Source organism: Lissotriton vulgaris, chromosome 5 (assembly GCF_964263255.1).
Source record: "Lissotriton vulgaris chromosome 5, aLisVul1.2, whole genome shotgun sequence".
Lineage (NCBI taxonomy): Eukaryota > Metazoa > Chordata > Amphibia > Caudata > Salamandridae > Lissotriton > Lissotriton vulgaris.
Genome location: NC_141693.1, coordinates 1,949,450,452 through 1,949,463,140, shown reverse-complemented (window position 1 = coordinate 1,949,463,140; position 12,689 = coordinate 1,949,450,452). Strand labels below are relative to the sequence as shown.

General features: G+C 49.3%; 1 protein-coding gene and 1 non-coding gene across 5 annotated transcripts in view; both read left to right on the top strand.

The window, feature by feature from the left end:
• Window positions 1-12,689, top strand: part of APOM (apolipoprotein M) — a 107,927-nt gene that overhangs the window by 17,653 nt on the left and 77,585 nt on the right. The gene's annotated exons all lie outside the window — the stretch shown is intronic.
• On the top strand, window positions 8,473-8,579 carry LOC147717838 (U6 spliceosomal RNA). The gene has a single exon (XR_015296243.1). It is a non-coding gene; the product is annotated as a U6 spliceosomal RNA (small nuclear RNA).

The following is a 12,689-nucleotide window of genomic DNA, read 5'->3' as shown; positions in this document are numbered from 1 at the left end:
TTTGTCGGATTGCTAGAGCTGTCGCTGCAACTGACTTTAAGCACGCAGGCAAGGCCTGTGCTACTGGATCCAATGTACTTGAAAAATAAGCACACGGTCTGTGTTTGTCTGCTTGTAACTGAGTGAGAACCGACAACGCTGTGCCATCGCGTTCTGTAACAAAAAGTGTAAACGGTTTGCTGTAACATGGTGTTGCTAAAACTGGTGCCTGACATAAGGCTTTCTTTAATTCATCAAAAGCTTGTGTATGTTCCTGAGTCCAAGGGAGAACAGTCGAAGACGCTGCCTCCTGTGTTGTCAACTGTATGAGTGGTTTAGCTAGAAATGCATATTGTGGAATCCATTGTCTGCAATAGGAAGTGAGTCCAATAAAGGCTCGTACTTCTTTCTGTGTCTTGGGTTGCGGAAGATGTGCAATTAACTGAATTCGTTCAGGTGTCAGCTGCCTACCCCACTTGGACAGCAAGTGCCCAAGGTACACCACTTGCTGGGCACAGAATTTTAGCTTCGAAGGAGACACCTTGTGTCCCTTGTCCGCCAAGAAATACAAAACCGTCAGTGATGCTTGTTCACATTCTGGTTCACTACGGGCGGTGATCAACAGATCATCGACGTATTGGAGTAGGGCAGTGTTGGCAGGCATGTGAATACAGTCAAGTTGTCGTTTTAATGCTTGGCTGTAGATGCTGGGGCTTTCTGTAAATCCTTGAGGTGCGCGTGCAAATTTGAAGCTTCGGCCATTTAAACAGAATACGAAAAGATATTGGCTTTCCGGATCAATGGGGACACTAAAGAAGGCGTTCTTGAGGTCAATTACAGTAAAGAACGTCGCTTCGGAATCAATAGCAGTCAATAGGGATGAAATGTCTGGGACCACAGGATACTGTGGTATAATACATTTATTCAATTCTCGTAAATCGATGACTAATCGATAAACAGGAGGTGCATTTGGATCAGTACGTTTAAGAATTGGAATGATAGGGGAATTACAAACATTTGAGTCCGTTTCTACAACCACTCCTTCTGCAATGAGCTCGTCAATTATTTTCAGTAAAGCCACTACAGCATCTGGTGGTAACTTGTATTGTCGGATGCGTGGTAGTACTACTCCTGGCTTGAGTGTGACACGATATGGAGTAATGTGCATACAACCTACATCAGTGGGGCCTTTTGCCCATAAATGTGCAGGAACATTCTGTAACCTGGGGTCAAAATCTCTCAATACATAATGTCCCTTAAAGTCACGAAGGAACAACCTTACTCCTTCCGGAGAACAACAAATTACAGCTCCTAGAGCTTTCAGGGTCTTAATACCAAGCAAGTTTTCTGGGCATGATTTCGTGAGCAGTAAATCTGTAGTGCGGGACAATGGACCAACTGCAAGGGGAACTGGTTTCGATACTTCATTGACAATAGGCTTTCCTGAAAATCCAAGGGAAACATTCTGTGAGCCTGAGAGGGGTGCCCCTGGAACCTCTTCATGACTGATGGTTGTTCTGCTTGCCCCAGTGTCAATCAAAAAATTTCTATCCTTCCCTAATACCTGACTGTGTACATAAGGGCCTTCTTGATCTACAGGAACCTCGATAAGGGGCAAGCCAACCTCCCTCTCTAGGCTGTTTCATGTGTATTGCTGGTAATCGGGGTAGTCGGATTGCGCATACTGGTACATCTGCTGTGTGACATGTTGTGTTGCGGCAATGGGCTGTGGCTGCGGTACTGCTACGGTCTGTTGTGGGACCTGCATAGGCTGGACATTCTGTGGAACGTGTTGTTGGACCTGGTCCTGTCTAGGACGACGCGGTCTCTCTTTAGTTTTACCCGTGGCTATGTTGTGTTTCAAAACTGCACAATCGTTTACATAGTGACCTGGCTGTTTACAATAGTTGCATATCCCTTTAACAGGAGCTGCTGAATTTGAATTATTGGATTGTGTCGTACCCCTTTTATGACCGTCAGCTGGAACTGACTGAGCAACTAGTACTTTCATTTTCGTGTCTTTCATACGTCTCTGTTCGTGATCATGTTCCTCCCTAATTCTGTTCTGGAGGTACTGTAACATTTGTAACATTTGGGAAGGCATATTAGCTTGCCATGTGCTCTCGACTTTCAGTACACGGTTCTTAACCTGGGGCAGGGAATTCTCGACTAATTTCGACACAAAAAGGTGTGGGTATGACTCGCTACTTGTTTTCAGGCCACTATTAATAATAAAACATTTCTCAAATCGGGAATAAAAATCACTAGTGTCTTCGTCGGGTTTCTGTTTGCAGGCTGAGATTGCATCCCAGTCCTCCTTTTTAGTTGCTAACAATCTTGGCAAAACCTGTACTAACAATCCTGGTAATGCTTTAGTTTTCTCCCCAAGACCTTCACCTGGGGTTCGACCAGTCTCTTCGGCTTCTAATGCAGCCCAATCAATCTTTTTGTCTCCCACCTCCCATTCTTTTTCTTTGAGTTTCTCGTAAATACCGGCAGGCAATAACACTTTCAATATTTTCATAATGTCGGGATAGGTATAATCTCCCATGAGTAACATGTCTTTTATTTCACGGTGGAAACCTGCAGGGTCTTTATCATGACTGGGCACTATTTTCTTCATTTCCAATAATTCCATTTTAGTTATGGGCGTGTATACATACACACGTGCAAAGGTATCATCAGGGTTCCGGATTGGATGTACTTCTCGTAAAGGATTCTGTTTGTCTAGGTGATATGGTTGCCTGACTGGAGGTGGAACGGAAACAAGATGTGGAGTCAAGAAAGTTCTATATTTGTGACGTTGTTCTAAAATTGTTTCAATTAGATCGGTACCTAGACCTCTCCATCTTCTCAGGAGTAAGTCTTGCAATAAACTATATAACGGACCTGGATCAGATGCTTGGTTTTCATACTGTATAATGAGGTGTTGGGTCATGTATATACCAGCTAATCGCTGCTCTTCTGTAAGACTTAAAAATGTTTGCACTACTGAATCGTCTTTGTATATGCTGTCATCTCCGGCCCACTGTACTGCGGACCGGGCTAGTTCCTGATCACGTAAGGTATTGAGTTTGTGATAACCTACCCTTTCTTTCAATACTTTATCAGTAGCTTGAAATACATGTTCAAGGGTACATCGCTCTGGTATCGGACAAAGGTAACGTTTCTTGTTTTCTAAACGAATGGGTCTGTCAAAGGGCCTATCAAGAGGGTACGGTCTAGGGAGTTTCTCTCTACCTACATATGCCACTATGTCTTTATTCGCCTGTTGCAATGTTTCTGCTGGATTCTCTGTTTCTTCCTCCTCTGAGGAGTCCTTTTCCTCTGACCCAGAATGTCTTTCAGATTCTCGACGGGCATGTATTGCTATTATTTCTTTACGGATCTTTCTAACCATAGCATGTACACTTCTCTCTCTATCATGTTTACCCTCCGATATATTCTGACTCCATCTGGTCAATCTATCCATCTCTCCTTGTGGAAAGCTGGGCTGATCTTGTTCCCTTATCAAACAATTAACCAAAAATCGCATTATTAAACCTTGAGTCTCAACTTTCTGACGTGACATGGCTTCACCAACACACTCTGGACTTTCTCCTGTTCTAATAAAATGATACATATTGTCTAGATGGTCTGGCATTTCTGGTAGCAATATCAAATAATCTGTAACACGTCTTAAACGTAGGGAAGCTAACAACATGGGTCCTGTCTTTCCAGGCACTGTGTCATATCTGCAATCTGTAAGCTGTTCTTTAAGCTTTTCGGCTGGGGCTCCTTTAGGTGTACGCTGCATTGCGAATTCTCTCATTGTCATTCGTTGTACTTGTGGCGGGGTGCGATAACCTCCTGTAGCACCTCCTGAGGCGGAGGCTTGAGCATAACCTGGCTGTAGGGTCGGTATTTGCAACGGGGTTGGAACCTGGCCAGCGCCAGACCCAAAAGGATTAAGCGGATGTATATCAGGGAGAACAATAGGGGAAGTGACAACAGGTACAGGTGCGGGAAGCGGTGCAGGAAGCGGTGCGGGAGGGGTCTGTTGTTGCGGACCTGGGGGCAGATGATCAGTCGGTGGTACAGGTATATGGGCAGGTATATTGGTATAGGCGGGAGCTACGTCGTCTAAATAGGACGAAAGGAAAATGTCTGCTGCGGTCTTGTGACGTAATTTAGTCGGAACCAATGGAGGGGGCAGATCTTTCGGTGTTTCCGGGGTCGCCTTGGGCAGGCCCTCGGCCAGGACTGGATACAGTCCTGTCATGATGGCATTACTCTGTCTGTCGTGTTGTTCCATTCTAACTCGTTCTCCTTCTTCTAGTAGTTCTTTTTCTTTGGCCTTTTCAGAATCCTCTCTACTTTTCTCTGCTTTTCTGAGTGCTTTCTCTGTCCGTCTATGTGATTCTTTACGTCATAATTCAATGGCATCTTTCTGTGACTGTCTGGCTTTCTTTTTCCACAACGCTTCCTCTACTCTCATGATGCACTCGGCATCCCATGTCCCTGTAATGGGCCATCTCTGATTCTCTGCCAAGTCTTTCGTGTAGTCCACCCACAAGTCGAGAAATAATATGGCATCTAAGCCGCGTTTGTGGTACATAAAATGTCCAGGAGTGTCCCTGGGTGGGATGGGAACAGCTTCTTCAAGTATCCCTTTCCTAGTTCCTATCTGTCGTAATTTCGAGAATAAAGGCATTGCTACCTCGATCTAGACACTATACACAATAAACACAGTAAGAAAAATGCGAACAAATCACCCATACCACGACATTAAAACACATTTAAACATTATGAAATGAACAACAATAACTGGATAACTAGATACTAGATGCACTGCTAAACAGTACAGATACACTGCTAAAACAGTGCAGACCGGGTCTGTGTACCCAAACCCGTCTTGACCGGACACAAATTAATGCACCCGTCTAGATGCGTCCCCAGCAACGGTACTCACCGGGAAGCACGGAACGGAAGGCCTCAGAAACTCGACTGGACTGGACTGACGTCACTGCTTCTGCTGCGCACTGCGCATACGCCTCGACACTACAGGTGGGTCTCTCGATACCTCGGACACTGCTCTCTCGGCTGGGCTCTGGTCGGGATCCTCCACACTCCTCACCGCCTCGTCTGGATGTCGACCGCAGTCTCCGTCACCTCCGTAGGCCTGAGGGAGATACAGGAAATCCTGCAGATGCGCATGGGGTCCGTCACAGCTGTAGTCGGGGGCAAAGCCTGCGACGCATCGCCGGCGCGTGGGGTGGGGGAGGGGTCCCTATTCGGGCGCCAAATTATGTGGTAAATATTTTATCGTATACGAGTTTACCAGATAATTTCGGAAATTTAAAGAAAATAGCTCAATAAAATGAGAAGCAGAGTCCGTGGTGTCTGAGTCATAAGGGCTTTAATCATAAATGATGACTAAGTGACTCGAGTCAATGGAGATCTAATCCATCAATACAAGGGTTCGGGTATGCAATGATGGCAGGAAAAGATGTCAACGATTTATTCACAGTACAAGACATATATAGTAAAATGACACAATAGCATTGAATACAGTAGGCGTAACAAGTGAAATGTATATGATAAGAACACATGTGCGTAGCAAAAAGGCGTGAACATGGGTGTGCACAGAGGCGTACACTAGGAACGTCACAGAAAAGTGTCATAAGTGGGTGGATGCTTCGAGAATTCTTGCAGAGTCAGCTGAAACCTGTGGCCTGGATGCGCGCGCAGCTAATATGACGTGTGATTGACGTGCAACAGGAGGAAGCTAAAGGTCTGACTTTTAACACTAGTAGAGGAGACAGAAGTCTGGCATGTCAGATCGACCTGTCCCTATAACATATCTGATATCTAGTATTTGGAGGATGTTTAATCCAAAGGAAAAGGTCTCTTGGGCAGAGGCTACTCTATACTGAATGTTAGTGCGTGCATAGGTGTCTGCGTGTCTACGTGCGGAGCCATGGGCCCACTCTGGTAACGGGAACTGTAAATTACTTGCACGGAGACAGGGAGACTTGCTCTTTGCTCTGCAGCCGGGGATATGTTTACCTAAATCACTAGACAGGAATGTGTTTTCGAGGAGCTGAGCTGGCTACGCTGATAACTTGAAGGCAAAATACTGTTTTTGGTAGACAGACCAGGCCGAGCCGGGCACCGCTCGGTTGGCAGGAAGTAAGGCAGAGGTCAGGGATGCATCTCCATGCTGCAGCTTTCAGAGGCAGAGGCAGAAGTGGCTTGAAGACAGAAATCAGGGCCTAGTTCGGCAGAGCCAGGAGAAACGTGAAAGTGCACCATATAAAGACGGTGGCACGGTATACTTAGGAACTGAATTATCAACCCATTCATGGTGGATCTGATAGAGGACATGTCAACGTTGGACGCAAATGTATTTGCGTCTTCAGATTCGGTCGTGGAGGGAAATTACATGTACTTGAAGTGCGTACATGGAGCCGTTGGGGTCTACGTTAGGGGACACAATTGACCATAAAAATTTCAATTACCTCATCTCCTTCAGGAAGCTCCTCAAAACCTGGCTCTTCGAGCAGTAGCGGACCCCTCCCCCCATGCGCCTTGAGACCCTTCTGGGTGAGTAGCGCGCTATACAAATGTCCATGATTGATTGATTGATTGATTGATTCTTTGCTGAGGAAGGTGAGTAGGTGTGCAAGGCGGGAGTGCAAAGTGCACAAGGTAAAAAGGTGAGTGGGCAGAATAGGTGGGCCCTAGGGTGGGTCGGTTCAGTGCTAAGAGCTTCCATGACAGACAGCAGAAAAGGCTACCAGGCCCACACCCTGGCCACTGAGGCACCCACTGGCCCTGCTATCACCAGCTTTACACCCGCCACACCTCCGCCCCTAACTATACGTTGGGAGTAGTGGTGCCTTTGATGTATGGCAGAGGAAAGGGGTGAATTAATGAGTGGGTGAAAGGATGAGTGAATGGATGGATAGATAGCAGGATGGAATGATGAATGGATGGCTGGCTGGAAGGATGGACAGATGGGTCACAAACAAATAGATGAAAAAACTGAATAAGGAGTAATTTGTGGTGAGCCAGCATTGCCCGACATACCCCGTTCCCTAAGTGAGCCTTTATATGGCACTACCCAGCTCCAGGGCCAGGGCTTTAAGTGGGACGGTCTCAGGCTCTAAGTTCATATCCTACACTTCACTGGCACAACAATTTTTAATTTCTCAACAATAACTGTTTGGGGAGAGGATGTAGCCTTACTCCTAGAGCGGTCAACCTCAAAGCTGGGGAACCGGGTTTGAGCCTCGGCAGGGACGCTCATCATCCTGTGATTCTGCGCGAATCCCTTAATTTCCCCGTGCCTAACAAAAATGAATGTGTTCATCTCTAACGAAACTGGTGCTCATGTAAAGCGCACTAATACCGGATATTTTTAGGTCGAGTACGCGCTATATAAAACTCTAAAAAAAACAAATTAAAAAACCTGTAAAATCCCATAAGGTATTCCATGTCAGTGATGCAACCCCTGTTTGCATCTCACATGTTTTGCTTCCTCTTCCATTCCTTTGGAGTATTTGCTTTTTCTTAGATGCTATGTTTCTGTACTTTCTTCATGCAAATGTGACTCTTGTCTGGTGCATACCGTGAACTGAGCCACCGCCAGGCGTCTAGGGGACTTCAGGTGGTGGTCGGGTGTTTATAGCGGTGTTCGACTGAGAGCTCTGAAGTGAGGCTGAAGGCAGTGCGAGTTCCTCACAGTGCTTGTCAGTGGGTCGCAGAGGGGGCTGATGTGTGAGATATGCAGACGGAGGATTTCAGATAGATGTGGGGAGCAAAAGGACCTAAGCGTCTAGCAGAGAGACTGCAGAAGAGAACGACCTAAAGGGGACAAGAGGAGAGACTGACACTCTGAAGGCCACTACCCTTTCCACAGACATTACCCCCTCATGGGTCCTCCCCGTCCCAGTCCTTACCACGTGAGGCAGTCCTGCCTCCACCCATCCAATCAAAACGCCAGAAATCCAAAGGTCGAAGGTGACATAAGCCCCTCCCACCCACCGCCATGCCTGTTTTTTTTCTGCTCCGACGGCTGTCGGAACACTGGTGTTCCCGGTTCCTGCCTCTGTTCCTGTTTGCTTCTGGATGGTTTGGCGGTGCCGTGAGTGTTTCTTTTGCATTTTTAAATGCTTCTGTTTATGGTCTTTTCATGCTTTTACCGGCGCGGCCGCTCCGGTCCTCCAGCCGGCCACGCTCCTGTTCTGGGGTCAGGATGCTCCCCGTTCATGTGCTGGGCTGGGGCGGGGAGCCCTCCTGGTGTTCTGGCCCCAGGTCGTTCCGGCGCTGGTGCTTTAGTGCAGTGGCCGGCCCCTGCGGCCATGTTCTTCATATGTGGCTGTGGGTGGAGACGGCAGGGCTGCCCTTTTTTGTTTATTTTCTGTTCTCACATATGAGATTGCTGTTTGGGGCAGTGTTTCCTGGAGGTTGCTGGGCACTTCCTTTATTGATGTGTTGGGTGTTTTCCTGGTGCTCGCTTCGGCAGCACATATACTAAGCTTGGAACGATTCAGTGTATATTAGCATGGCCCCTGCACAAGGATGACATGCAAATTCGTGAAGCGTTCCATATATGGGGTTTACTCCTTTGCTCGCCATGTTTGAGGGGACTTCCTCTCCGGTGCATCCACGGAGCTGTTGCTCATTGGTATGTCCTATGCCTCTGGTGTCACAGGCTATCATGTGCTGAGGGTTCAAGTCCTGCCTATGCTGTCAATGTGACTTGGGATGTTCATTTTCATGCTGTGCTTTGGAAATTTGCATTCTCTTTGTCCACGTAGCTTCTTTTGCAGTTTTTCTTGGACTGTTTTGCGCTGTCTGCGCTGCTGGTGCATGCGGCTATGCCATCATCTCTTGTTGGTGGGATCGTGGACGTTTTTTCCCTGTTGGGGTATACATTCGGGGATGGTCCATGAGATTTCTGGCTTTTTTTTTCTGGGTCTTTCTCCCTGATTCATTTGCTCCGGCGGGGTTTATTCCCATTTTTTACCGGCCATTTCGTGCTGTCCTGTTGGCTGTACTGGCTGCGGTGTGGCTTGGCAATGCCATGCGGGGTGTTCCTCTCTTTCTGGGGACACGATTTCGCCTGGCGGTCTTTGTCACCTGGTATCCTCCATTTTTCTTCTTTTTTGCACCTTCTCCGTCGGTCTTCGGAGGCTTCTTCCCTGGAGGTCCGGGTTGGGCGGTTGGTGATTTCCGCTCTCAAGAGTTCGTATGCTGCTTCTCCTTTTTGGGGTGTGTGCTTGCTCTTTTTCGGTCTGTGCTTTCTTAGGGGTCCCTCCTTCCAGTCCCGGATGGTTGGGCCTTGTCCTCGGCTACCGGGGCGGCGGGGGCTTGTGAGATTTCTCTCTGGCCTGCGTTTTGGTGCTTTGCCATTCCCCTGGTGCCTTGGTCGTATGCCTGCATTTTTTGCACTACGTTTGGTTCCCTGCCTCTGCGGCGCCTGCTGCTGCCCCTGACTGTTGTGCCTGGGAGGAGTCTCCGTGGCCTGGTGGTTGCATCTCTTCCTCTTCAGGTTATGTGTTCCGCTCCTGGTGTTGACCTGCTTGTGGGTCGCCTATCTCCTTTGGTGTCATTGGTCCGGTCTGCTTTGAGAATGGTGATTCCTGTTGGTCGTCATTCTTGGTTGCCGGTTTCCATTCCGGGCCGTCCCCCTTTTAGGCTGTTTTCACGGTCGCTTCGTTGTCCGTTGGCACTGTGGTGCGTTCTGCCTTCTTCTTTGGCGTCGGCCAATTTTTTGTCGCTACGCTCTGTGGTGCTGGTTTCGGTGATGGAGTCTGTTCCAGGTCCTGGCTCCCGTTGGTCTTTCTGTTCGGTTCTGCCTCCCGGGGCTTTGGTCGGGTTGGTGCGGCTGTGTTCTTTTTCGGTTATGCCCCTTGCAGCCCGGTTTTCCCCTCTTCTTGGTGGGTAATTTTGGCTTCCCTAGGTGTGGGAGTCGCCTGTTTTTCTCGTTCCCCTCCATCCGGCTGCTCAGAGGTTTGCGGTGGTTGAGTTCCGTTTCCTGTTTTCAGGTGTTTCCTTTCGGTCTCTCTCATGCTCCTCTGGTTTTTTCCACGGTGCTGGCTCCTGCTGTGGGGGTTTGCTGGCCTGGTTCCGGTTTCTGGGGTCGTTTTGGGTCTGGCCGTTCCTCGTCTGGTTCCTGTTCGGGTGCTTCAGTTCCTCGGACCGGTTTGACGCTTTGCTGGGGGCTGTTTCTCAGTGCTCGCTTCAGCGGCTCGTATGCTTTCTGTTGAGCGTTGCTGGAGGGGGTTGACAGGGCCCCTGCGCTAGGATGACACGCATTTCGTGAGGCGTTCCATATATCCGGATCTGTTCTCTGTCCTGTTGGGTCTTCTGCGGGTCCTACTGGGTCTCCCTCCTGCCCCGGCTCGGAGTTGGTTTTGTGTCCGACAGATGGTGGTTGCCTCCTCGGCTGTGGTTCCTTGGGCTCTTGTGCACCTCGTGTCCTTGGTGTTTCTTCTGATGACTTGTTGGGTTCTTTGTCTTGCTGGTTACGAGGCTCTGGTTCCTCTCTCCCCTGGTCTGGTGGCTTTGCTCTCCTGACCTGGTGTGGGGGGTGCATTTCAGCTTTCCTCTCTCCTCTTGTTGTCCTTGGATGCCTGTCCTTGGGTTGGGGGCCCCGTTGGGGTCCTTGGTGGCCGGCTTGTCTGTTGTTTGGGCTGGCGCTCTGGGGGCTCGTTGTTGTTTGGGCCTTCTTGGGGGGTCCCGGTACGTGCCTCTGTTCCTGCGGGCTTCCCTGTCTTGTGTCTGGGCGGCGACTTCTCTGTTGTCTTTCAGAGGGTCTTGAGAGGCATCCCTGTTACGGCGGTTGGTTTCTTTAATGGAATGGTACTCTGGTTGTGCCTTCTTTTGGTGGCTTAGGCCGCTTCCTGACGTCCTCTGTTTGGTGCTGTCTGGTGCTTGTTTCGACGGGACATGTCCTTTTGTTGGGACATTGCGTGGGTGCTTGGGACTGTGCGCTGGTGCTTGGAATGGCCCTGCGCTGGGATGTCTTGCTGCTTCGTGTAGCATTCCCTCTGTCTGTTCCTCTGTTACAGGTCATTTTGTCTTTGGTTTGGGACTCTTGGTTTGGTCATTTTTGCTTCCCCTCCTGTTGCTCTTCTCCCCCGGTTTTTGTTCCGGGGTGGTCTGTCCTCGGGGTTGCTCTCTCGTTTCCTTGGCCTTCGGGTTTTCTGTATACCTTTCCTCCCGTTTTTCTCCTCCCGGGCGCTCTGCGGAGGTTTGGGGGTGTCGGTGTTGTTGGGTTGGCTTTGCTGTTTTTGGTTTCCGCTCCTGCTGTTGCTGTTGGGAGTCGGATTTGGCCAGCCTCCCTTCCCTCCGGCTCTGCTTCTGGGTCCGCAGCTGTCTTTGCCCTGTCTTTGGCACTTGCTTCTGACTGCCTGTCTTTAGCGTCTTTGGGCTGTTCTTCTGTGGTGGCCTGTGGCATGTGGTGGTCGCGTTGGCCTTCCGCTCTTTGGAGCTGTGATGCGCTTTGGGGCTCTTTTGTTTCCTGGTGCTCTTCTCTTGGTCGAAATCCATGGTGGGGTTCCTGTTTCTGTGCTGGTTTCTCCAGCTTGGGTTTGTTGTTGGGATTTTTCCCCTTCCGCTTTGTCTGCTCGTTGACGGCGGTTTGTGCTTGTCGGGGCCTTGGGACTTCCTCAGTGGTTGTTGCCCTTTGGTGGGTCGGCTTCTTCAGAGCTTTTGCTTCGTTGTCCGGGCTCTCCTGTTCTCGTTTCTTCTTTGGGCCTTGCCTGCTGTTTTGCATGGTCTGCGGTTGCCCCTTTCATGTCCTTGTTAGTGGTGGACGTGTTGTGGTTGTCCACTGCGGTGTTTTTTTTTTTGCTGGCCTTCTCTTCCGCTTGTCGGTTGGGTGGGTTGGGTGCCTTGCTCGTTTTGTTTCCTTCTTTGCAGTTTCTGCAGGTTTGAGTTGTTTCGCAGCTTAGATCGGGCTTTTCTGCCTGTTTCTTCGTGTTTCCTTTTGCGGCTGGAGGTGTTGCTTCCTGTTTTGCCTGCTGTGGGGGTTTCTCCTGTTCCCCTTCTTTGGGTGTTCGCGGGGCTCTTCTGTTTTGCCTCCGATGTTCTCTACGGTCTCGGGTTTCTCCTGCCCTGTTTGTCTCCTGTGGGTTCTGTGTCTGCTTCCTGTGCTGATGGGGCGGGGTCTCTATCCTGGTGCTGTGTGGGGCGGCCTTTTGGCGGTTCCGTCACACTTTTGTGCGACATTCTCGGCTTGATGTTTTTCTTGCCTCTTCTGACGATTTCTGTTGGCGTCTTGTACGCTGCTGTTCGTCGATGCTTTATTGTTTAAAGTTTTGTACTTTTGCATGGGTCCCTGGTGTCCTGCATTTTTTCTTCTTGGTTCTCTGCTTGTGAGTTCCTCACGTGGTAAGGACTGGGACGGGGAGGACCCATGAGGGGGTAATGTCTTATTACTTACCGGTAATCTTCATTACCCCGATTAGGGTCCTCCCCGTCCCAGTCCTCTTCCCTCCCTCCCTCCCGCTGTGTTTGTGTCTGAGTCTCGTTGATAACAGGCATGGTGGTGGGTGGGAGGGGCTTATGTCACCATCGACCTTTGGATTTCTGGCGTTTTGATTGGCTGGGTGGAAGCAGGACTGCCTCACGTGGTAAGGACTGGGACGGGGAGGACCCTAATCGGGGTAATGAAGATTACCGGTAAGTAATAAGACATTAGTAATGTCTACTTCACA